This window comes from Hypanus sabinus, chromosome 21 (genome assembly GCF_030144855.1).
Source record: "Hypanus sabinus isolate sHypSab1 chromosome 21, sHypSab1.hap1, whole genome shotgun sequence".
Classification (NCBI taxonomy): Eukaryota; Metazoa; Chordata; class Chondrichthyes; order Myliobatiformes; family Dasyatidae; genus Hypanus; species Hypanus sabinus.
Window position 1 is genome coordinate 15,860,287 of NC_082726.1, and position 8,843 is coordinate 15,869,129.

The 8,843-nt window shown below is 44.2% G+C and overlaps 1 pseudogene; it reads right to left on the minus strand.

The window, feature by feature from the left end:
• Positions 1–2,294: 2,294 nt before the first annotated feature.
• On the minus strand, positions 2,295–3,237 carry LOC132379236 (sin3 histone deacetylase corepressor complex component SDS3-like; annotated as a pseudogene).
• Positions 3,238–8,843: the final 5,606 nt, after the last annotated feature.

Here is an 8,843-nt window from a genome sequence, read left to right on the forward strand (position 1 = left end):
GAGTGAAATCTGGAGCAGAGGAGTGGGATCTGGAGCAGAGGAGTGGGATCTGGAGCACAGGAGTGGAATCTGGAGCAGAGGAGTGGGATCTGGAGCAGAGGAGTGGGATCTGGAGCAGAGGAGTGGGATCCGGAGCACTGGATTGGGATCTGGAGCACAGGAGTGGAATCTGGAGCAGAGGAGTGGGATCTGGAGCACAGTTGTGGGATCTGGAGCAGAGGAGTGGGATCTGGAGCAGAGGAGTGGGATCTGGAGCAGAGGAATGGGATCTGGAGCAGAGGAGTGGGATCTGGAGCACAGTTGTGGGATCTGGAGCAGAGGAGTGGGATCTGGAGCAGAGGAATGGGATCTGGAGCAGAGGAGTGGGATCTGGAGCACAGGAGTGGGATCTGGAGCACAGGAGTGGGATCCGGAGCAGAGGAGTGGGATCTGGAGCACTGGAGTGGGATCCGGAGCACAGGAGTGGAATCTGGAGCAGAGGAGTGGGATCTGGAGCAGAGGAGTGGGATCTGGAGCAGAGGAGTGGGATCTGGAGCACAGGAGTGGAATCTGGAGCACAGGAGTGGAATCTGGAGCAGAGGAGTGGGATCTGGAGCACAGGAGTGGGATCTGGAGCACAGGAGTGGAATCTGGAGCACAGGAGTGGGATCTGGAGCAGAGGAGTGGGATCTGGAGCAGAGGAGTGGGATCTGGAGCACTGGAGTGGGATCCGGAGCACAGGAGTGGAATCAGGAGCAGAGGAGTGGGATCTGGAGCAGAGGAGTGGGATCTGGAGCACAGGAGTGGGATCCGGAGCAGAGGAGTGGGATCTGGAGCACTGGAGTGGGATCTGGAGCACAGGAGTGGAATCTGGAGCAGAGGAGTGGGATCTGGAGCAGAGGAGTGGGATCTGGAGCAGAGGAGTGTGATCTGGAGCACTGGAGTGGGATCTGGAGCAGAGGAGTGGGATCTGGAGCAGAGGAATGGGATCTGGAGCAGAGGAGTGGGATCTGGAGCACAGTTGTGTGATCTGGAGCAGAGGAGTGGGATCTGGAGCAGAGGAATGGTATCTGGAGCAGAGGAGTGGGATCTGGAGCAGAGGAGTGGGATCTGGAGCACAGGAGTGGAATCTGGAGCACAGGAGTGGTAACTGGAGCAGAGGAGTGGGATCTGGAGCACAGGAGTGGAATCTGGAGCAGAGGAGTGGGATCTGGAGCACAGGAGTGGAATCTGGAGCACAGGAGTGGAATCTGGAGCAGAGGAGTGGGATCTGGAGCACAGTTGTGGGATCTGGAGCACAGGAGTGGGATCTGGAGCAGAGGAATGGGATCTGGAGCAGAGGAGTGGGATCTGGAGCAGAGGAGTGGGATCTGGAGCACAGGAATGGGTTCTGGAGCACAGGAGTGGAATCTGGAGCAGAGGAGTGGGATCTGGAGCACAGGAGTGGGATCTGGAGTGTTGTGTATGTGGTCTGGTTATACAACAATACCATTAATAAAAACGCTGGAGATGGGAGCTAAGGTTCATGATTCTTTACTGGCAGAAATCGAACTCGGCACACACGTACAGATCAATACGTGCCCAATAGCGCATGCAATGGCGTCTTACTAAAACATAAAGTAGTCCCTTATTATAATGTAGGCTACACAGCACACTCCTCCCCTTTTATTTTAATAGTGTATCAACTGCTTTTTTTTTACTGGGGCATTATGCCAAACAAATATGTTTACCCTTAACATACAAATGCCTACCATTTGTTTACTTAGCAACTTAATAATACAAATTATAACAAGCTTTTTTTAACTTTTGGCCTAAGACCCATTTATAATTCAAGTCTCTGGGGAGTGGGGTATTCTCTAGATTGTCCAGCACTGAAGCAAAGAGTTATACAGCTCTCGTTACATGCACGCGAGGTTCCGCTCTTCGAGTGAATCGGCAGAAAGTTTGAAATTAATAACTCATCTCCTTCTAACTTAGGCCATGAACTTATCAATCACCCATCTGTGGACACTTTCTGGAGGTCCAAGATCCGTACACTCCACAACCGCTGGACTAAGTGTGTAAATGCAGGGACTATGTTGAAAAATAAATCTGCTAGGTTTTCTAAAATTGACTCCTTCTACCTCAGGCCACCAACTTATCAATCACTCCTCGTACAATCATCAAAACTGAGATGATATTGGAAAGCGTCTTCAAATAGTGCGTTCTTCAGTTTGTCAATAAACTTGTTTGTTTTAATGCAGATTTTCATATAAAAGTCATGAAAAGTTGACCTCTGGGCACAGGGAGTTAAGAAGATGTACGCCTCCAACTTGCTAAGAGTTATAGGCAGCAGATCTCCTCCGTATAATAAAGACTCCTCCGTGCAGCTGTCCTAGATACATATGCATCTTTGTGCTACCACTTGTCTTCCTTACTCATATCTCATTTGTTCCAACTGAGCTAATTACACAACAATCGTCGTATTCTCCTTAAATTCCAAATAGAGAGCCTGACCTTTATGATACCACCTCTTGTCATAATATAACTTTCCTTCTTCTATTCGTGCTTCATACCTTCATGCTGGTGATTCAGCAGGAGTGCTGGGAAGATGCTCAGGAGAAACGAAGATTCTGGTCTTTTTGGAGATTTAAGCTTATTGAGAGTTCGCAGATCTGCCATTATCTGTTCATCTGTTAACAAGTAATTTAACAGCACAGGTGCAGGTTTTCATCTTTTGTCTGTAATTGGAAAGGGTCATTAAGGTCTCCTCCTTAGTTTCCTAGTTATTATTGGCTTTACCTCCATAGAATCTCCTGTGAGTTCCATTGTTAGCCTCTCATTCTCAATCAGCTTTTTCTTTTCTTCTAACTCAACCTTTTTATCTTCAAATTCCTTCACTGCTGCTTTCTTCTCTTTAATATAATTCCTTTCCACTTGTTCTGTCTCTGGTTGCAGCAAAAGCTCTGCATTTTGCATTCTTTCCTTGTATTGTTGATCTAGTTTCTTCATCCTTCTCTGATACTCCTGCAAAATGCCTTCCTGTAACTGCTGTAGTTGTCTACTGAGAGATGTCAATTTCTCCTGGTACATCTGCTTTCTTACTTCCAAATAGTCTTCATCATCCTGCTTCTTGGCAATATCTGTCTCACTTGCATCCTCTGTATCTTCATCCAAATCGCGGCCACAGATACTACATTCTTCTTCATCATCGATACTGTCTAGCTTCTCCTCTTCATTGTAATATTCAACAATGGGTGAGAGGAGAGCTGCAGACATTTACCCTGCCGAGTTGCCCTCCTTTGTTGACAAATCTAGTGCCTTAATGGTGTGCCAACCCAACTGGATTTTCCTGAGCCATTCACGTCCCAGTAACGAAGGTCCTCCATTTTTCAGCACATAGAGATTCAGCTGCTGTGTTTTGTCTCCATAGGTCACTGTCACTTTAATTTTGCCTTTGGGGTGCACTTTCTGTTCTGTGGAAGTCTTTAGTAGCAGTTTAGTTCGTTTCAGAGGTATGTGCAAAAACAGTCATTTGTAGTCATGTACAATGATCACTATTAAAGCTGAGCCTGTGTCCAACTCCATTTTCAGTCTCACACCTGCCACTTATGGAGTGATCCATATTACTCTTCGATCATCCATCTCTTTCACGCTGTGAAGTTGCCGACAAGACAACTCACTTTCATCGGAGTCGTTTTCATCAGAACTGCCTTCTTTCATTTTGTGTACCCTGTTATATTTTCCTTTCTGTGGTTTCTTGTTTCTCCGTATTTTGCCCTTTTTCTGCTGTTGACTAGATTTGCATACTCGGCCAGTGTGGCCCTGTTTGCCACAGTTTCTGCATTCTTTGTCTTTAAACCAACAGTCATCTGGGTCATGTGACATGTTCCCACAATGGTAACATTTCTTTCCTTCATTCCTGTTCAGTGACTTTTTATTTGTGGCATATTCAAGAGATTTTTGTTATATCTCGGAAGGACCCTGTGCCTCTTCTTTCATTGATATTGCAGTGTTTAGCGCTTTCTTGAATGTAAGGTCTCTTTCACACAGAAGCTTCTTCTGGGTGGTTTCACAGTGCATGCCACACACCAACCTGTCCCTCAATGCGTCCGATAGACCAGCTCCAAATTGACAATATTCTGATAATTTGCACAATTCAGCATAATATTCAGAAATGCTTTCATTTTTGCTCTGATTCTGATTGTGAAATTTAAATCTTTCAGCAATGACCAGTGGTTTGGGGTTTAAATGCTGTTAGAGAGTGTCTACTATTTGCTTGAACATTTTGACAGCTGGTTTTTCAGGGGTTAACAAGCTCTGCAGCAGGCCATATGATTTTGCTCCCATAATACTGAGTAAGATGCTGGCTTTCTTTTCCTCCTTAACACCATTAGCCTCACAATATAACTCCAATCTTTCAATGTAAGTTGCCCAGTCTTCAATGCCACTATCAAATGCTGTAATGGTTCCAATCATTGCCATCTTTGTCATGTTAATTTAAGCCCTGTTCTCCCCTGATTCTCCTTTTGACTCATATGTCCTTTTTGCTAGCGCCATGAGTGCACTCCATCTAGCTGTGTGTATCGCTCCTTTTTATCTTCCTTCTGGGGCAGGCAGACCCTCAGCCCCTGGGGGTCAGCGCCGGCTGTGGTCTCAGCTGGATGTGCTGCGGCTCCGACTGTGTCCCTTGGTCTCCCAACGTTCCCGACCTCGGCTGTGCTCCTGCTTCCTCTCAGATTCGTGGCTTTGCTCTGCCTCCTCTTCCCACTCCTTGACTCATTCCTTGCACTCTTCTTCCAAGTGTCGTTATCAATTAAAACATGGCATTCCAATATGATGTAGGTTCATTAACCTTGTCACCAATTTGTTGTGTATGTGGCCTGGTTACACAACAATGCTATTAGTAAAAACATTGGAGATGGGAGCTATGCTTCTTTACTGGCAGAAACCGAACTCGGCACATGCATACAGATCAATACGCACCTAACAGCACATGCTCAATACACGCCTAATGGTACATGCAATGACGTGTTACTAAAACATAAAGTAGTCCCTTATTATATACAGTATCCAGAGTACAGGAGCATTATCTGGAGTATAGGAGTGGTATCTGGGGTACAGGAGTGGTATCTGGAGTACAGGAGTGGTATCTGGGGTACAGGAATGGTGCAGTGATGAGTTGTGAAACATGGGTTCAGTCCTGACCTCCGGTGCTGTGTCTGTGGAGTTTGCATGTTCTCCCTGTGACTGTGTGAGAACATTCCCTCCCACAACTCAAAGACATGTTGGTTGGTAAGTTAATTGGCTACTCTAAATTCCCCTGGTGGGGCAATCAGGATCAAGTTAAAGAAAACATGAAAGAGAGAGAGAGTAAGTTAATAGGAAATAGTCAGTAGTGGATGAGATTGAGGGGAACGTATGAACATGATGGACAGAATGGCATTCACCTCTCTATGTTGTAAGAAGACAAGTGTATGATAACATGAAATTTACCACTTACAGTCCTTTACTTCTCTACTCTGGTGTGACATGCTGGCACCCTACTCCCTGTCTTAAAGATGAGGGAGGGAAAAGGAGATGGAAAAGGTGGGCAGTGCTTGCTGGAAATGGAGAATGAACACAAGTGAAAAGGAACAAAGAAAGAGGTGAATGAATGGAGAATTATACACCTGGAACTATATACAGCATAGCCTGTAGCCTGGTTTATTGACATACAGTATGTACTCACTACAATATACTGTATTACACAATTTGACATATAGAACATAGAATAGTACAGCACATTACAGGCCCTTCGGCCCACAATGTTGTGCCAACCCTCAAACCCTGCCCCCCACCTTAAATTCCTCCATATACCTGTCTAGTAGTCCCTTAAACTTCACTAGTGTGTCTGCCTCCACCACTGACTCAGGCAGTGCATTCCACGCACCAACCACTCTCTGAGTGAAAAACCTTCCTCTAATATCCCCCTTGAACTTCCCTCCCCTTACCTTAAAGCCATGTCCTCTTGTACTGAGCAGCGGTGCGCTGGGGAAGAGGCGCTGGCTCTGTCTATTCCTCTGAATATCTTGTACAACTCTATCATGTCTCCTCTCATCCTCCTTCTCTCCAAAGAGTAAGAGTAAAGCCCTACTCCCTTAATCTCTTTAAACCAGGCAGCATCCTGGTAAATCTCCTCTGTACCCTTTCCAATGCTTCCACATCCTTCCTATAGTGAGACAACCAGAACTGGACACAGTACTCCAAGTGTGGCCTAACTAGAGTTTTATAGAGCTCCATCATTACATCGCGTCTCTTAAACTCTATCCCTCGACTTATGAAAGCTAACAGTCCATAAGCTTTCTTAACTACCCTATCTACCTGTGAGGCAACTTTCAGGGATCTGTGGACATGTACCCCCAGATCCCTCTGCTCCTCCACACTCCCAAGTATCCTGGTAGTGTGGTAGCACATAACTTTTCTTTTTTTTGTCAAAGTTACTTATGTGACAACTGTTCCTATGCCAACTTCTTATATATTCTCTTTGTTAGATGCAATATTTGTTTATATGTCAATCTAGAATCCCAACTTCCAAAACTGAAGAGAAATAAAGTTCATATTGGTTCCAGACCTGAAACTAGGTAGAGAGCAACTAACGTTCACAGAACCTTACAAGTATGAAATCTAACTTCACCAACAGAATTCTTGCTACCCGACTTTCTCTCTCCACATCTGAATGTTTACACTGCTAGAATGAATGAAGCAGCATCAGGGATGTGGTGTGGAGGATGGCCATGTCCCATTTTGTACAGGTGCCAATGTGGCAATTGTCCAACAACAGTGTGACTAACAAAACTAATATCTAACCTGTCCTCTCTTCTACCTTTAAAACCATTGAACCCAACTCTGAACTTAAACGGTAAAAAGTCAATAAGGAATTTATATAGCAGTCTTCATAACCTTATGGTCCACAACCAAGTGCAAAGGGGAGGCACTGAAAATTCAGGTGCCAGTAGTTTTTAAAAAGAGAGATCTTCAACTTTCTCTGTACTTAACGCAACACAATCTTTATTGTTTAACTCCTCTTATGGACAACCAGTGCGACAAGAAATAATTACCCTGTTATCTTAAGATTAGTGATATTAAGTCGCATTTTCTTAGCTGGGAGAGATTTTTAAAAGGTTGCTATTTCTTAAAGATATAGTATTCTCTGTAAAGCTTGCAGCAAACAAAATCACATAAAAGCTTTTGAAATTTCAATTATTGGCACAAAACTATATGTGTTCAGTGTCAGACTAGAATTATGTGTTACACATATTCAAGAAATTACTTTTAAACATAAACAAAACCTTCAGTGACCGCTTCTCTGTGGGTCAGTCAGTGGACAATCTTCTCATTTAAAGCCTCTGAGTATTTTTACAAGAATTCAGGCATCTGCGGGCCAATTTTAGTTTCACACTCTAAACCGGTTTCCCGCAGTATCATACCTGGATCATTTTCCTAGCACTGATATAACTGTCATGTTCAACATGATTGTGAAACGCTGGCCCATCAAGCTGTGTATGTTTTGGGGATTTAGAACACAACGACAAACGAATGCAATGGTAATGAATCGTTAAACTGTTTTGGTTTGAGGCATCTTTCAAATTGTTATGGATTATCGACAGCAAATCACCTCCTACGTACTAATGAGAACAAGAGGTCCATCAAGGGATCAGATTCTAGTACTATACAGTTGTGATAAGAATTTTCACTTAAAATCTACCTATTTGATCATGCATATACTAAGAACATTTTGGTTCATGACCATCAAACGGGATTAACATTTGCTTCTCTCTCTCTATAAACGGCATTTATTTTGATGTACATCATAGAACACTACAGCACAGTACAGACCCTTTGGCCTATGATATTGTGCCAACGTTTTAACCTACACTAAGATCAATCTTGCCTTTTCCTCCTCCCACATCTTCCTCCATTTTTCTTTCATGTAAGAGATTCTTAAATGTCACTAATATTTCTGCCTCTTTCACCACCCCCGGCATCATGCTCCATGCACCCACTTTTCTCTGTGTAAAAAAAAACGATCTGTGACATCCCCCTATGCTTTCGTCCAATCACCTTAAAATTATGCCGCCTTGTATTAGTCATTTCCACCTGGGGAAAAAGTCTCTGGCTGTCCACTCTGTCTGTGCCTCTTAACATCTTAGACCATAAGACCATTAGATATAGGAGCAAAATTAGGCCATTTGGCCCATCGAGTCTGCTCCATCATTTCATTGTGGCTGATCCATCTTCCCTGCTGCCGCAGTCTCCTGCCTTCTCCCCGTATCCCTTCATGCCATGATAAATCAAGAATTTATCAACCTTTACTTTAAATATACATAAAGACTTGACCTCCACAGCTGCCTGTGCAATGGATTCCACAGATTCACCACTCTCTGGCTAAAGAACTTCCTTCCCATCTCCATTCTGAAAGGATGCCCCCCTTTTCTGAAGCCGTGCCCTCTAGTCTTAGACTCTGCCACCATAGGAAATACCCTCTCCACATCCACTCCATCAAGGCCTTTCACCATTTGATAGGATTCAATTAGCTCACCCCTCATTCTTCTGAATTCTAGTCAATACAGACCCAGATCCAGCAAACCTTCTTCATACAGCTAGCCATTCAATCCTGGAATACTTCCTGTGAACCTCCTTTGAACCCCCTCCAGTTTCAACACATCCTTTCTAAGATAAGGGGCCCAAAACTGCTCCCAATACTCCAAGTGAGGACTCACCAGTGCTTTATAAAGTCTCAACATTACATCCTTGCTTTTATATTCTAGTCCTCTTGAAATGAATGCTAACATCACATTGGCTTTCCTCACCACAGACTCAACCTGCAAATTAACCTTCAGGGA